Genomic DNA, 17,367 nt, shown 5'->3' with positions numbered 1-17,367 from the left:
TGCATACCAAAGGGCCTCAGGCACACGCTCCCACACACACGTACATGCATACCAAAGGGCCTCAGGCACATGCTCCCACACACACATACATGCATACCAAAGGGCCTCAGGCACATGCTCCCACACACATATACGTGCATACCAAAGGGCCTCTGGCCCCTGACAGCTTTTGATGCAAACCCTCTCTCACCACAGCTGACATCAGCAAGCAAAACAACCAAAGCTCAGAGCCCAGCCCCACGGAGGCCAAAAGCCCTGGCATCTCCCCACCTCCAGCTCCAGCCCCATGCCCAAGGCTGGGCCCCCTGCACCGAGGGTCCTTGCAGCTCCCCCCTGCTGGCTCACTTCAGCGCTCCTCCTCCCTACCTCCCATCCTTTGCACCTTCCATTTCCCACTTCCTTTCCTTCCTCTTTCCTGTCACCGTCTTGCCCCAGGAAAGAGACATGGCAGGGTCTGTGTGGGCCTCCTGGGAGAGCTGGAAGGGCTCTGGCCAACACTAGCTTAAGGCCCTCTTTGCCAGGGGCCTGGACACCGCATGGTCCCAATACACCTCAGTGACCTCCGTGTCAGCACAGGCTGGAGTAGTGGTGCTGCCCCCACCTCCAGCGGAGCAGATGGCTGATGTCTCCTGGCCCTCACTGGTGTGTGGTCTAGCATTACCTGAGCCTCCTGCCCCACTAAGCTGTAACCACTGGTCCCAGAGGTCGAATGTCCAGACTTTGTCCTTTCTAGGGGAGGAGATGCAAGCTCCAGAGCCCGCCCCTGTGCCCAGGGCTTCCACACGCAGAGGTCCGTGGATACTTAGACCCCTGCAGGGAGCCCAGGAAGCCCCCTTCCAGGGAAAGGAAGGATGCAGCCAAGCCCAGGTTGTCCCGGGCTCCTTCACTGGGTCCCACAGAGTCAGCCATGGAGCCCAGGGAGCAGAACTACTTTCTAGGAGCAGGGTGGCCTCCCAGGGACACAGTCAGCAGGAGGACCCAGAGGAGTGGGCATGGACAGATGACCCTGAGCTCAGGGTCAGAATGACCAAGTGCTCATTTGAACCAAAGCCTTGACTCCACCTTTATGAACGGGATCAGGCCTTCGTGAATAGGCCTCCTCCAGGGTCACCCTCGATGCCCTTCCTCCTGCCACCAGGCGAGGATACACTGCTCGGCCACCCTGGAGAATGCAGAGCCAGGCGCCATGCTGGAAGCCATGCTGCTGGCCAGTGACATCGTGCGGCCTGAGCCCCAGGTAGGCACCACCCTCTGCAGGCTTCACCCTTCCTAGGAAAGTGGGTCAGACCAGGACCCTCCAAGCAGAGGGCTTGGGTGTGGGCCCCTGGCTGTCACACCACGGCTCTCCCTTGCTCACTGCCCCACCTCCGGACAGAGCTGGTTCTTCATACTGCACCCCCCGGGCCTTCTCCTGGGCACAGATTTGCATACACCATGACCTGTGTAACAAAAAGTCACTCACAGTTAATTATGGGTGCCGCTGATAATCACAGGCACAATTAGGCACTTGCTAATTTTGAGGGTACTGAGCAGCTAATTGCATTCACAATTAGGCAACTGCTGTGGCCAGACAGGCAGTCCTGGGGGGCGGGCTCCCGTAATCAGCCTCCTGGGGTGAGGCCCTGGGAGAGGCCGTCAGGTGGATGTAATGACGCCTTCCATCTCCAGGCAAGCCCTGGTTGGCCTAGAGGCGAGACTGGGCAGAAACGGCCTGAAAAGTATAGCTTGAGTCCCTTTGCCTGGAGGCCCACACACCTGCTCTTGGGTCGCCCTGCTGGACAGAAGTTCCCCGGGGCAGGTTCAGAGCCACTACTCTAAGTCGTGCACTGAGCAGAGCCACCTGCCCACAGTGTCAGCTGCTCGGCCAGGAGCCAGCAGATTCACCTGAAGGCAGGCGAAGACGACCTGGTCCAGCCAGCTTCTAGGTCCCTGCATCCCCACCGACACGGACACCGTCGCGGGCACCTGTCACAGGCGCACACGCTGCGCGCCTCTGCCAAGGGCTCGGTGCTGTCCGAGGTGCTGACTCCTTGACTGCCAGGCCTCTAGCTGCCGAGCCCAGCAGAGGGAGGCATCGAGGGCAGGTGGGCTGGCGGCCGCTGCTGCGAGGCCAGCCCTGTGCCCAGGAGTCTGGTGTGGGCCGCAGCGCACAGGCACTTCTCTGTGGGAAAGCTTCAGAGTCCACTGTAATAACTACGGCACGCTGAAAAGCGGCAGCTCAGTCGACTCCTCCCTGCCCCACGGCTCAGGTTAACGGGGGCAGACACGCTCCTGGGTGCTCCCTCAGGCCCCGTGTGCTTCTGTGGACCACTTGAGCTTGGAGAAGCTGAGTTCTGCAGGCCTGACGCCGGCTTCCAGGCATCACAAGCCACAGTGCACCAACGATGACGGCCTCACGACCGGCTTGTGCTCAGACAGCATGGCCCCGGCTGCTCCACGCCGCCTTGCTTCTCCTGATCCCGGGCCTCGGGGGGTTTACCGCAACACCTTCTTGCTTTGCCTTTCATTGAAAACACTTTCCTCTCATTTTTTTTAATAATACTCCTTTTTTAAAAGCCCAGATGATTGGTTATAGGAATCCTCTGTGGGTGCGTAAAGAATGTGTCCCAAAGCCAGTAGAGGTGCACGCCTATAACCCCACACTCTGGGATGTGAGACAGGAGGATGCCAAGTTCAAACCCAGCCCGGGAAAGATCTTGTCTCAAAATAAATTTTTTGTTTTGTTTCTTTTCCGGTACCGGGAATCAAACTCATAACCTCGCACTCGCCAGGCAGGCGCTGTGCCGCTGAGCTAAATCCCCAGCCCTCAAAATAAAATATTTAAAAAGGGCCGAGGACGTACTCAGTGTGAATGAAGGTCCTGGGCTCAGTCCTCATTACCACAAGAAAAAAAAGTGGTGCTCTAAACTCGGCAGCTGCAAGCACTGGGGAGTTGAGAGGCCCCAGCCCTGCTCGGGTGGCACAGTCCAGGCAGCGGTGAGCTTTCAGCCAGAGCCTCATCCCGTTCCTCCTCTGCACCTCCAGGCTCGAGACCCGCAGCAAGTGCCCTCCGTCTCCAGGCTGACACCTGCTGTGCAGGGAGAAGTTGGGAGGATGAAGAGGAACTGGACGAGGCAGGGGACAGCACTACAGGGAGCTTGCAGGGACCTGGAGGCCTCCCAGCCCCTCAGCCAGCCCTCTGGGGGCACGCACTGCTCTCATCATACGTAGTGTGTACCAAGTGGACAGTAAGCGTGGGGCATGGCGTAGCAAGTGGAGTGCGCACAGGGTGCCGGGCCTGTGTGTCGTGTGCACACACTGCACAGCGTGCATGGTACATAGTGTGCTCTGCGATGCACACAGCAGGTTGTGTGTGTGCACATTGGGCAGGGAGCTTAGGGGCCTCATGGGTCTGCTGGGTCAGTGCCTTCCACGGGGCAACTGCTGGGCTGAACCTGGGCCTTCGCCCTGCCAGGAGGGCAGCAAACTCACTCCACAGAGGCAGAACCTGCGGCTCAGACGGGGCTTCCGGCCCACTCCTTTCAGAACAGTGACGCTGGCCAGTGTGGCTAGCACAGCCCTGGGTGGCTGGGTGCAGGCCAGGGTGGCAGGGACTTCTGGCCAGTGTCAGGCCAGATGGCTCCTCAACACTGCCCCTGCCCCTCCTCCCCCAGCCCCAGACTGTTCCACAGATGTGCGTTGTTACAGAGCCACGTGCAGCCCATCCCAGGCTGTGACACACCGCTGGGGACACGTGCCCATCTGGAAGGCAGATGCGGGGCAGGCACCATGCTTACCCACGGAGCAGGCATCCCAGAGGAGGATGCCTGCGCAATCTCATACCTCAGCCCCCTCAGAGGGGCCATTTCAGACCTTGCGAGGATGCCGGGTGCCGAGGGCAGCGGGTAGAAGCACTCCCAGAAGGTCCTTTGCACGGGTGGCCTCCTGAACTGAGCAACCTGGCAGGAACGGTGAGCTCGCAGGCTGGGAAGTGCACTCGTGTGCTGCCTGCCACCTGTCTTCCCTTCTCCTTCATTTTAAACTTCTGGAGTGTTATCACGGAAACAAATTGGCCAGGAGGGTGGGGCAGCTGAGGAGGTGTGATGTCAGGCCCTGGTCAGCCTGGGCCACAAGGGGGCAGGGGCAGGGCAGCAACTGCACGTGGAAACCCACTCAAGGTCCCCTCTTTGCCCCTGGGCCCAGGACAGGGACCAGACAACAAAGGCCTCCTCCTGGGCAGCACAGACCAAGCCAGCTCTCTGTTCTCGTGTCCCCACGGCTGAGGAGAGAAGGTCCACATCCCTGAGACAGAGACAGAGGCATGGGACGATGGCCAGGGCAGAGGGGCCTCATGGGGCTGTCCAGGGGTGTCAGGGCCAAAGACCAAGGCCACAGGCCGGCCCAGCCTCAGACACAGCCTGCCCAGCCCACTTGCCTTAGAACGTGGGGTTATCTGCTGCAGTGCCCTGGGGTGGCTTAGGACAAGAGTCCGGTTCTCTCCCCATTCTGGGGGCCAGAGAATCCCTGCAGTGAAAGTCGGGCAGGCCAGGGCGTGCCCCTCGCCACCTCCCCAGATGGTGGCAGCTCCACTCAGCGCCTGCCTCCACCTCCACATCGCCCTCTGCCCCTCCCTGACCTTCCCTGCAAGGGCACTTCTCATGGGATATAAGACCCTGATGGATAGCTACTCCAGGACAACCCACCTCATTCTGAGACCCTTAACTTGATATAAGATCATTTATAATAGTCACCCAAAGAATGATACACAAAAGGGTGCAGGAAATCTGTCCACACTAAGACCAAGGAAACTAGCCAAGGGCCTGGATCCCATGCAAATGTCCTGCATGAGTCCAACTGAAGACCTAGAGCTCATAACAATGCCTCCCACGAATCCAACTGGAGATCTAGAGCCCATAACAATATCTCATGCAGGCCTATTTCACGGATCTGCGCTGGGAAGGCCCAAAGGTCAGTGGTGGAATCTAGGAAGTCTGTGCCAGTGGGATGAAGGATCTGTGCTAACAGGCTGAGGGATCTGCACTGGAGCCAGGAAACAATGCTCAAAGTAAGAACCAGAGCTCCCCTGGAAAGTACCACAGTCATCCTCAGCAACAGTGAGGACCTGAGCTCCTCCAATGATCAGGATGGCCAAGTTCCCATCAGGGAAGCCAATGCAGCAAGCTTTTCCAGGAGGCTGGCAGTGCACCATCTTCCCCTCCAGAACCAGGAAGTTATGCTCAAAGTGAGGACCAGAGCTCCCCAAAGTGAACCAAAGCCATTCTCAGTGCCAGCGAGGTCCCGGGCTCCTTGAAGGATGAAAACAGCTGAGTTCATCAGGAAAGCCAGCACGACAAGCTCCTCCAAAACAACCAACAGCTCCTTACAGCTCTACCAGCTCCCAACAGCCTTTCCCTGCTCCCAACAGCCTCTCTTCTTCTTCTCCAGGTCTGCCCCTTATGCTGCTGGCAACAGTCCCCAGGTGGGCCTCCCATACCCAGCACCACTCACTCAGTTCAGCTGGGTGTTTTAAGTTGACCACCAGTTGTCAATCCACTACAGACCCTTTTCCTAAATAAGGTCACATCCACAGGTTCCAGGGATTAGGACCTGAAGTGTTTCAGGGAGTGTATTTTAGCCAACCACAACTGTCAATCTCAGCTGTCAGGAGGCTGAGGCAGGGAGACTGTTGCAAGTTCAAGGCCAGCCTGGACTACATAATGAGTGCAAGATCAACCTGAACTACATAATGAGACCGTGTCTCAAAAAAAAAAAAAAAAAAAAAAAACTTAAAAAGGTCAAGGTGTTTTAAAGCCACACCAATCCCCCCACACACCTGTCCGCCCCTCTCAAAGGAACATGCAGATTCTCCAAGGAAAGTGGAGGGCTCAGGTATGTGGGCCAGAGAGGCCAGAGCCTGGCCTCCCTGCCGCCCCTGCCCTGGTCTCCTGCCCACAGCTGCCTCAGCTCTCTCTGCCAGGGACTCCCCCGGAAACACTTTGTTCGCTGTCCCATTTACAGTGTGGAGAAGCGAGCACCAGTCCCTCAGAATTAAAGAACACCCACCGTGAGTTCCGCCATCCAGGAGGCAGAGCCCATAACCTCCATGCCCTTGGCCCAGGCCAGTGGAGGGCAGAGCCCACCTCTGCAGGCTGCAGGACGGGCTGCCTGCAACCACCGCCCAGCAGGACACACGTCATTATGGCCTCTCCTCTGGCCAGACATCAGGTCCTGGCTCTTGTAGCGGCCATACGGGGCGCAGTGTCACCAGCCACACAAGTGTGCCGGCTTCCAGCCACCCGGGAGCCCCAAGGCAAGAAAGGAGGGCGCACGGCAAGGAGAGTTGGCTCTGGGGTGCCGGCCACCCTTCTGCAAGTTGTCCTCGCCCACTGTCCTGGGTTTTAGGAGTCGGTTTGGGACTTTATTTTCAGCTAACATCGATATATTTTACCTAAATTATTATGGAGTAAGCAAGCAGCACGACATGCAGCCAGCATTTACTGGTGAATGCATGTGGGGAGGACGGGTCTGGCCAGGCAGTGGGAAGCTGGTCCCTGCCCCACCAGGCAGCCCGCACCCCAGCACCTCAGCCAGCGGCAGAAACACCAGCCGAAGCTCCATTTCCATGGCTCTCCCCATTCAGGGGCCTCCTGCCCACCAACACCTACAGGCCAAAGCCAGGTCGGGGCAGCTCCAAGCCACGAGCAGAAGGAGGGGCGAGGGCGGGGCAGCAGCAATCTCGCTGTTACTAAGCCGTGATGGAACCAGACCCCCTGGACAGGTGACTGCTCACACTGACGTAAAGCCAGCAGCCCATGAAGCTTGTCACGCGTGCCCCCGGAGCGTCAGCTCTGGCCGCACTCACTGACTCAGCCCTTCCGGGCCATGGAGGCCACAGGGCCCTGCCTGGCTGGGGTACTGGCTTCACTCCCAGGGTTGCGAGAGGTCTGACAGCCAGATGGAGTCTGTGCTGGTGTAGGCCTGGGGCTCAGGGTAGGGCGCTCCTGAGCCAGCTGGCCCAGGGTGCTCAAGGGCTGTCGGACTCCAACAGACAAGACACCTCTCAGCAATGTCCCCAGTACAGCCGCCCAGCGGCCCTGCAGAAAGCCAGACCCTAGCAGCACAGCTTGGTTCACAGGCTCTTTCCTGGACCCCTCTTCGCTTTGCTTGTTTTAGATCAGCTGTACTTGAGGTATATTTTACCCACAACAAAATTCACTAACTGTAGATGTACCCTATGAGCTCTGACAACTGTACACGGTCATGTAAGCACATTCCGGTCACCCCTCACCGTCCCTCTGCGCCTTGACAGTCACCCACCTGTCCCTGGAAGCAATGCTGTGCTCAGTGTCCATGCAGACAGAGCCACACAGGTGCAGCCTTTGGGGCCTGGCCTTTCCCTAAACACAACAGAGCTTTGCCCACCTTGTGGCATGCGGCAGTTCATTCCATTTTCACTGCCAAATAACTTTCCACTGTGTGTATGTACTAACATCTGTTTCACCTGCTCGCCTGCTGATACTATGTGGCTACTCCCAGGTGGAGATCTTAGAAATAAAGCTGCTATGAATGTTTAGCTTCAAGGAGCAAAGGTTTGCTTTGACTCACGGTTCCAGGAGCTCAGGCCATGGCCAGCTGCCTCCTTTGCTGCGGTCCTGGGGTGAGGCAGAAACGTCAGGGGGGAGCGGTGTGACGAAGAGAAGCTGCTCAGTCACCGACAGCCAGGGAGAGGAGCGGCGGGAGTGTGGGAATGTGCTGGCGGGCTTCCTCCTCCTTCCGTTTTTTGTTCCACTCCGTCTCCCAGCCTACGGGATGGTCCTGCCCACATTCAAAGCAGGCCTCCCGCCCCAGTGTGCGTCCCACCTGCCCATGGTCTCTGGAAACACTCACAGGTGCACCCAGCAGTGTCTCTCACCCACTAAGTCGTCTGTCAGACGAGCCATCACGCACACGTCTCCCAGCACTTGGCTAGTCTGTTAAGCTCAGCTGTATTTCACTGTGGCTTCAGCAGCGTTTCGTTACTGCCCAGAGGTACTGAGCATCTGTTTGCGTGCTATCGCCATCCGTACATCTTCTTCGGTAACCTGGCTGTTTAAACCCACTGTCTCACGTAAATTTTCTTCCTTACATTCAGCTACACAGTGGCCCTTTCTGGGGTCGCTTCTTCATTTCTTTGTATCTATTTGGTATAATTCTCCTTCAGCCTGAAGGCTTTGCTTTAAGGCTAAACATTTAAGATCACTACAGCATTTCTTGTGAAGGTCACGATGGTGAAGGGTTCTTTCCAAGTTCGCATTTCTGAAAGGCTATCGCCTTGTCTAAAGGTAACAAATTTATATGAAGAATTTGAGCATGGTTTTTTAGGTGCTTCAAAGATGTCCCACCATTTTTAGTTTGCACAGTTTCCATTGAAAAGCTGCCATTATCTCTTTGTTCCTTAAAGACCTACCTTTCTCTTTTTTTCTTTCTTTCCTTCCTTACTTCCCTCCTTCCTCCTTTTCTTCCCTTTCCTTCTTTTTTCCCTTTTCCTTTTTTTTTTTTTTTTTTGAGACAGGGTTTCACTATGTAGTTCAGGCTGGCCTTGAACTCATTTCGTGTCCAGGCTGGTCTCAAACTCGCAGAGATCCTCCTGCATCAGCCTCCCGAGTGCTGGGATTACGGGCGTGCACCACCATGCCCGGCTCCTTTTTTTCTGTCAGTACTGAGGACTGAACACAGGGCCTTGTGCATGCTAAGCAAGCACTGTATCTTGGCCCCTTTTTAAAATTTTTTTGAATGAGCATTGGGGTGCTCACTTATAATCCCAGAATATGGGAGGCTGAGGCAGGAGGATTTCCATGAGTTTGAGGCCAATCTAAGCTAGATTACCAAGACCCTGTCTCAAAAAAACAACCAATCAACCAAATAAATAAATTTTTTGAGACAGGACTTGACAAATTGCTCAAGTTGGCCTTATACTCGAGATCTTCCTGCCTCAACCTCCCAAGAACCCTAGGATTACAAATATGTACCATCATGCCCATAAAGCTACGTATTTGATTTTTTATGTACTTTGATGTATGTGTTTCATGAGTCTTGTGCTCAGATTTCATTGGGCTTACTAAATTTCATCAAATTTGGGAAAATTTTAGCCAGTAATCAAATATGTTTGTTCTTCTTCTCTTGGGCACTTCCACGGTACATAATGAGCTCACTGGGTGTTATCCCCGTGCAGCCCGTCCATGATCGGCGGACCTCCTCCCTCCCCCGTGTAGTTGGCAGCTGTCCCGTTACCGGGACACAATACCTAGTGCCCACAGCTCCAGCGAGGGGAGCTGTAACGTGGCTCACAGCTCACAGGCTTTGGTCCACAGCTGGCTCCAAGGCAGGAGCATCGTGGCAGAAGGGCCCGGTGCAGCAAGTCTGGTCAGTTCCTGGCGGCTGAGCAGAGGAACAGTGCAGGAGAAAACTGGCCAGGGGCCGACACAGCACCCACGGTCACGCCTCCATGACCAGCCCTTCTTCATCCAAGGAAGCTGACAAATCAGGATTAACAGCATAACCCACCCCTTGGCAACTCTACACCCAAATACATCTCCTTAAGCCATACTTAATCTCCAAATAAAGACCATAGCAACCTCCTAATTCTACCTAACAACTAACCTGCATAAAACTGCAAACTCAATAATCCCTTCCTCAAAGTCTCAACAGTCCAAGCATTTTTCAAAAGCCCAAATTGAAGTTTCTTCAGAGATTCAAGGCAAACTTTTAGCTGGGAACCTCTGTAAAAATACAAAGACAAGTTACACAGTCTCAAGGTAAGCAGTACAGGGTAAACATTTCCAGTCCAAAAGGAGGGATACGAGGATCTACAAGAACTGGACCAGTACAAGAATGAAACTCTGCAGGGCAAACATTACATCCTGTAGGTCCCCATCTGGCTTCCTGTACACAGTGGTAAAATACTCATTCCAAAGGGCTGGGGAGGCCCAGCCCCATGGCCCTACCAGTGCAGCCTCAGGGCCTCTCAGGCTGGCTCCGCTCATAGCCTGCAGCTTTCCTTGGCAGACATTTCACATTCCTGAGTCTCCAAACTCCTGGGGTTTCCACCACACCATTGGCTTCACTTCCACAGTCTCATGGACTCCCCTTTCCGAGGCTCCTTGCCTGACCTGCCGGGCCTTCCTTGGGAATCTGGATGGAGGCCAGACCCCACACCTCTTGCACTCTGCATGCCAGTAACCCCAGCACCACTTGGATGATGCTGAGATTCTCTGTCAGCAGAAGCAGAAAGTAGGCCCCCTCGGACCATGGCTGTAATGGCCTCTAAGTCCGTCAGTGCAGGAGAACAAGAGAAAGAGGTAAGAGACACATGGCTGGAAGAAAAGAAAGAAAACTGTAGCTCCTCACAGATGGCACAGCCATATACCCAGCAAGTCCCCAGGAACTGTCGGTCTGTCAACCAGCAGAGCTGACAAGGTCAGGAGGCACAAAGCCGATACGCTCCCAACAAATCAAGCCTCCGTGCACCAGCATATGTGAAAAATTCACAGAAAACACCTGCTACGGTTTGCATGTGTCCCCCAAACTACACGTGTTGAAAACACAGTCCCCAGAGCCATGTGTGAAGGTATCTGGAGCTGTGATGTTTGGCAGTGACTGGGCGGCCCCCATGAACAGACAGCACACACAGGTTCACGGGTTAGGAAGCGGCTTTGCTGTAAAACTGAGCTCTCTGGTCAAGGCTCTGCCTCACCTGTGCTGCCCTCAGCCTGCTACAATGCCACATGTGGCCTTCGCCAGGCACCCAGCACACGCCCAAGCCTTGCTCTTGGACTTGAGCTAAATAAACTCTACTCTTTCTAAGTTGCTCAGGCAGTGGTATTCCATGACAGGAACAGAAAATGGACCAAGACAACACCACTCGCAATAGCATCCCAATATTTAGAGAGATTTAATTAAAGCCATGAAAGACCTATACCTAAGTCCCAGGAAACGATTGAGTAAAACTTTTAAAAGATCTAAATGAGTGAAAGTTATACCCTGTTCTGGGCTTGGAAAGCTCAATATTATACAATGTCAGCCCTAAAACCATCTGAAGACCCAATGCAATCCCAATCAAATTCGTGGACAAAACTGACAGATCCTATAAAACTCCAGGGAGCTGAGAGCACTCACACCCCACCGAAGTGAGGACGGAGACCCCACCTGGCTCCGTGGCCCCTGGAGAACTGGCTCTCCTGCACCTGGCTCCATGGCGCTGGCAGACACTATGGCCAGCTCCATGCCCTTGGCCCCGAGACAATCTCCAAGTCCTTCCCACAGGGCCTCCCAGCTGTTCCTTACCTCTGCTTCTGTGGTCCTATGCATCCCTGGCAAAGTCTCCTCTCCAAGAGGTCAGATACCTTGGGCACCATGGGGCCTGGGCTGGGGTGCTGGCCCTGCCTGCTCTGTCCACACAGGTCTTCCAATCATCGACCTCCGGTCCAAGGCAGTGCAAGGCACCAGGTCCAGTCCCAGAGGCCAGGCAGCTTCCCTGCCTTCCCCCAGCTCCTCTGACCATGTTCAGGGCTCACATGCAAGTTTACGGCCTCCACTCCCGACCCCTGGGCTGGCACAGGGCGGCCTCCTGTGGATCAGCGCGCGTCACTGCCACGGCTGGGGCTCTGAACACAGGGTCCCCTGGGTAGTCTGGACGTATCCCCCACTCTCTGCAGCAGATGCTCCCAGGGGCCTGACGTGGGCAGGGGAGGCAGGTGGGGATGTCCAGTCTGTGTCCCCACCCCCATCCATCTACCTCCAGACCTCTGGGCCTTTCCTATCCCACAGCAGCTGCCCTGGTACTGTGAGGTACCTCAGGGCAGCAGTGACCCCCCACACTAGGTGCCCCAGCACCTCCTTGTCTTCCCTAACACGTGCAGAGCAGCTGTGACCCCTGCACCCCGCCCCAGGGGCCAGTGCTTTCAGCTCACTGTCAGCCGTGCTGGGCTGGGCGGCACGGCCACCGCTTCAGACACAGGAAACAGGCTCTGAGGACGGCTAGGCCAGCAGCTACCTGGAACCTCGCAAGAGAAAGTCTGAGCAGCGGTTGGGGACCCCTCCCCTCCCTCTGCGCTCCCCTATGAGGAGAGAGCAGCATCTCCCACTGCCCCAGGCCTCACTGCAAACCCCACCTCCCCTCGGGGGCAGCTCCTCCTCACAGGGACACCCTTCCTCTGAATCTTCCCGGGAGAAACGGTGGACTCACCAGAGAAAGGCAGGGAGGGAGGGCTGAGGTTCTTTCCAGGGAAGAGGCTGCTGTGCAGGGAGCCTCCCTGCACCCCTCAACTCCTGGGAACCACTTCCCGGTCCTGGGCTGTGCTGAGTGGATGAGTGAACCTCCTGTGGCCATCTGCCCCCGGGACCAGGACTGAGCCTGCAGTACAAGGGCATGAGGTCCACCAGGAACACCTCGGAGACTGTTCGCAGCTGCCTGCCTCAGCCTCAGCCTCAGCCTCAGCCACAGCCCCACGCATGGCCATGGAGGTAGCAGGCAAGGAGATGAAACGCAGGCTCGAGAGCATGTGCAGTTCCTCTAAAACACTCAGGCAGACAGCACTGCCCTGGCTGGGCCACGGCCATCCCTCAGCCATGCCAGTGATCCCGACAGCCCATGCCAAAGTCCAGGCCAGCGGGGGGATGGGCCAGGGGGCAGAGCAGCTGCTGCCCAGTGTGCCCCATGGCACTGCACGGCCAGGCGGGAGGTACCGCATCCCCGCAACTGTCACTGAGTCCTTCCCTCAAGCCCCGAGGCACCCCAGGGCCCATCAGAGCGCCAGCTGAGCGTTCTGGAGAGCCAAGGGCTGCTGGGAGGCAGGTGGGCGGTCCAGGGGAAGAAGGGCTTCCTGGAGCTGATGCCACTGGGAGCCCCAAGGGAAGAGACGAACAGCATTAAAGGCTGCCAGGAGAGCTAGGCCATCCGTGGGGAGGACACAGCACCCCTCTGCAGCTTCTTGCTCCTCCAGGGAAGAGCCAGGCCCAGTGGATCCTTGTTGGGAAGGCCAGACCCGCCCCCTCTGCCACCCCCAGCTGCCCAAGGGAAAGGCATATGCACCCAGCTGAGAACCCCTGGTCGGACCTCCACCCCAGCCTCCATCACAGACCACCTCCTCCCGCAGCCGAGGAGCACGAGCAGCTGCCTGCCCACCTGCCCTCTCCAAACCCACCACACCTGCTGGGAGGGCTTGCTGCAGACCTCCTTCTTCCCCAGGGCTTTCCCTCTCTTTCCCTGCACCTTCCCCGCCCCCAGCACCTCACCACTGAACCTGCCCTGGCACTCGGGCCGCTTCACGAGAGCCTGCAGGGGCTCGGAACCATGGGAGAGGCAGGGAAGGCCGAAGCGACACCCAGCTGCCTACGGGCCCTGCCGCTCACTGGCGCTCTCTCAGAGGGGTGCCTGACACCACCCTAGCTCCCCACACTGAAGCCTGGCGGGCCCTCACCCCACATCGCACCCAGCCCCAGGGCCGTCCACCGGCACTGCCCTCCACACTGCCCCAACTCTCGGCCCCCATGATGCCAGATTCCCCGAAGTTTCCTTCTTTACTCCCCTTCCCTTTCTTTCCTTCTTTCCTTTTCTTTTCTTCCTGTTTCTCTTCCTTTCCTTCTTTCCTTTGCAGTTTTGAGGTACAGCTGACGAAAACCACACGTATTTATCATGTGCAATCGCAGAACTCCTGACGTCTTACACACAGTGTCACCATAACGAGCTTCCCAGCACCGAGCTCCCTCCGCACCCCCAGGCACACACCAGCCTGGGCGCGTTGTTTCCTGAAGACGGATGTACACTGAGGGTACTGTCAGCCCCTCCCCGCCGTGTCACTGTTCTGCGGGGCCTCCACACCAAGCCCCAGCGCCCGCCCCTCTGGGAACACGCGTGCTCTGCGCGTAAGCACTAGCTTCTGTCCTGGCTCTCGGCTATCACAAGCACAGCAGCTACGGGAGTTCCCGCGTGAGCCTTTGCCTGGCCATGTGCGTCAGTCTCGGAGGGGCTGTGAGAGGCACGCTTAGCTTTTGGGACAGGGTCTCCCTAAGTTCCCCACGGCTGACCAAACTTGCAATCCTCCCGCCGTAGCCTCCCAAGTAAACCGACTACCGCTGTGCTTCACTGCGCCCGACCCCTCCACAGGCCAGCACCGCTCCAAGAGCTCCCAAGGCACCCGACTCGGTTCCGGTGGTGGTTTCCTTTGTGCCACCCAGAGACTACTCCTGGGTCTCACTGTGCCTTCCACCGCCAAGAAAGCCCAGCGAAGCCCAGCAGGTGACACCTTGTCTGCCCATTTCTGCTCCCACCTGAGGGCTTTCCTGCCGCCCGACCCAGCCCACAGCCTCCCTGTTGGGGCCCTGCACCCCATGCACCCTCTAGGAAGCCTTTGAGTCACCAGTCACTGTCAGCCCAGCCCCCACCTGAGCCTCTCTGCCTGCCAGGAGCTTCCCGGGGACGCGGTCCTCTAACCTGACCTTAGAAGTTGCACCACTGTGTCTTGTGCTTCCGGTCTATGATGCACCTCAGATTCATGTCTGTGCGACGTGTAGTGAGGACAAACTCCAGGCTCCTGTTTCCCTACGGCCCACGGCAGGCAGCCACCTTCCTCTGACTGATGACCGTGACATCCAGGTCAGCTGCTGAGCTCTGCTCCATCCCTCTGTCACGGATGGATCCACACACCCAGCGGCGCCCTGCAGCCCCGCCCCACGAGGCACAGGAATGCAGGTGGTCTCCCACGGTGGTCACGTGAATTTCTTTTTTGGGGGGTTTTTTTTTTGTTTTTTGTTTTTTTTTTTCCTCCGGTACCGGGAACCGAGCTCACGACCTTGCGCATGCCAGGCAGGCGCTTTTGCCGCTGAGCTAAATCCCCAGCCCCGGTCACGTGAATTTCTGGACTCAGCCGGTTGGTCTGTGTGAACACTTGGCCAAGTCTCTGCAGCAGAACACTCTCAGTCTTGAGCCTTCCTGTGAGCACACTGACAGCACGGTGTTTCTCCATCCGGGTCTTCTTCGGTTTCTCTAATTTCTAGTAAGGATCATACACATCCTTCGCTAAATGTATTCCAGGTATCTGCTGTTTGGATGCCACTGTAAACGCAACCTTTTTCAATGTTCTAATTGTTTGTTGCAAGCGCGCAGATTCTGCAGTAACTTCGGTTCCTGGCTTTGCACCCTGCAGTCCTACTGAGCTCACCTGCACTTTCAGGGCTGCGCTCCTAGATTCGCCCTGCCCTCAGCCGTTCGCTAGGAATTCCTGCCTCGCCCGCTGCCTCTCCAGACTTGATGCTCTTTTCCTCCCTGGCCCTTTGGCCTCCCTGGAACAGCCAGTGCGCAGGGGAGTGAAGCGGTGAGGGCAGGCATCCACGGCACGCTCGCCTGTCCCCACAGGAGACACACTGGCCTCCTCCCCGAGCCACAGGAACAGCCGGACTGGCCTGAGGACAGAACCTGATGTGCAGTGTGGACATTAAATGACAGTGGGTGATGTCAAGGGCAAACTCAAAAAACTAACCTGTGGCGCTGCCCTGTGGCCACGCCTCTGCCACAGAGAAGCCCGTGTGGGCGCGGGACCTGGCCCCTGCACTGTGGCTCTCCTGGCACACTCACTGGACCCAGCAGGAAAAACAGGAAAGCCGAAATGAAATCAACCGCAATACCCAGAACACACGAGCATGACCTAATGAATCCATCACCCTGGCCATACTCACAAGTGGGAAGGCAGGAAACTGCGCCTTCTACAACTTCCTGCCCCAGATCTCAGACCTCGGGTCTCCATGGGCCTCGATGCACCCCGTCTGGAGCCAGGACTCACCAAGGCCGACCTGTAACAGTGACAGCGACCCCAGCTCTGTCCAGTGCGGGTCCCTGCCAGGGCAGGGGCCTCCCGTCACTAGTTTCTCCATCCTCCAACTTCACGGGTGACACACGGTAAACTAACTTCCTCCCCAAGGCTGCGGCGGAGTCTTTACCCCAGGACCTCAGAGAGTGACTGCATTCGGAAAGTGCGTCTTTACAGAGACGACCAAGCTGAAATGAGGTCACCGGTACAGGCCCCAATTCAGATGACCGTGTCCTTACAAGGGGAGACTTGAGCCAGGGAGACTGTCAGGTGGACGGGGAGGCAGAGACAAATGCCGCCTCCGCTTGCCCAGGAGCACCACGATGAGTCTCAGCACCCGGGGGGGCGGCAAACCCTCCCTCAGACTCAGAAGCCCACCCGCCTGCACCTAGATCTCAGCCTCCAGGACTCTGTTGTTCAAGGGCCCTAGTATGTGGCCCTTTAGACAGCGGCCCCAGGGGACCAGGACAACAGGCGTGCGAATGGGAGCAGCGCTTTCCAGAGTGAGCGTAAGCAAGCCTGCCTACGCTGCAGGTCACCAAGCCCAGCGCAGACGGTAACTGCAGCTCAAGCTACACAGTGCTTGGCCACCAAGGTGCCAGGCAGGCACTCTGTCCCATATGCACACAGAGGGCCAGCCTCAATGCACACTGCCTGGAGCTGCGGCTCACCAAGGCCAGCCTGTAATGTCCACGGAGACCCCAGCTCTGTCCACCGCAGGGCACTGCCAGGGCAGGGGCATCTCGTCATGAGCCAGGATGCAGCACTGCGTGCCCATGCCCCCTGGGCCTTCTCCTGCCTCCTCTAGGTGTGCCCAGCTCATCTGTAGGACAAGGGTCCAGTGTACATTCAGCAGAACTCCACCGTGCCCCAGGCTGAAGGGGTAACCCTGGGACCCTCGGGGCTTTAATAACAAGCCTTCCCCAGAGAAAGGCATTGCCACTGGCTTCTCACGAACACCAGCTCGACCACAGCTGAGTCTCTCTGGATGCACTGTTGAAAATCAGCAAACAGAAAAACAGGCACAACAGGTACAGATAAATTCGTTTTTAATAAAGGAGTTAATTTTCTTTCAATCCTCTATAAAACAATAGCAATTAAAAACTTCATTTTTTTGAAAGTAAAATATTTACATATGAACAAGTAACTGTGCAAAATTTACATGAAAAAATGGAAAGACAGGGATTTCCTAAAAGATAAAATAAAAGGTGTAACAGTTCTCAGGTGTTGATAAAAAATACTGATCAGCGTTCAGTTCACACGCGCGAATTAAAGTCTAACGTGAGAATTCACACGGAGAAAGCCAAAGTATTTACAGTCATAAAAGTACTATCAATAGACAATTTAATACAATAACCTCTGAAAATATAAAGAACCAATTAGTATATTTGTAATAAAAAAATAGGTACAAAGAAGGGGCTTTGCTCTGGACATCTGTAAAGTTGGCCCACAGCTTGCATACAGTCTCTTAGCAAAATAATTATAGTTTACATAGCCATTTTTATGTTATGTGCCAAAAATTATGTACAATTACTGACAAAATACA

Source organism: Chinchilla lanigera, unplaced genomic scaffold (assembly GCF_000276665.1).
Source record: "Chinchilla lanigera isolate Chin_1 unplaced genomic scaffold, ChiLan1.0 scaffold00127, whole genome shotgun sequence".
Lineage (NCBI taxonomy): Eukaryota > Metazoa > Chordata > Mammalia > Rodentia > Chinchillidae > Chinchilla > Chinchilla lanigera.
The sequence above is the reverse complement of the archived record's forward strand: the minus strand, read 5'-3'. Positions refer to the sequence as shown.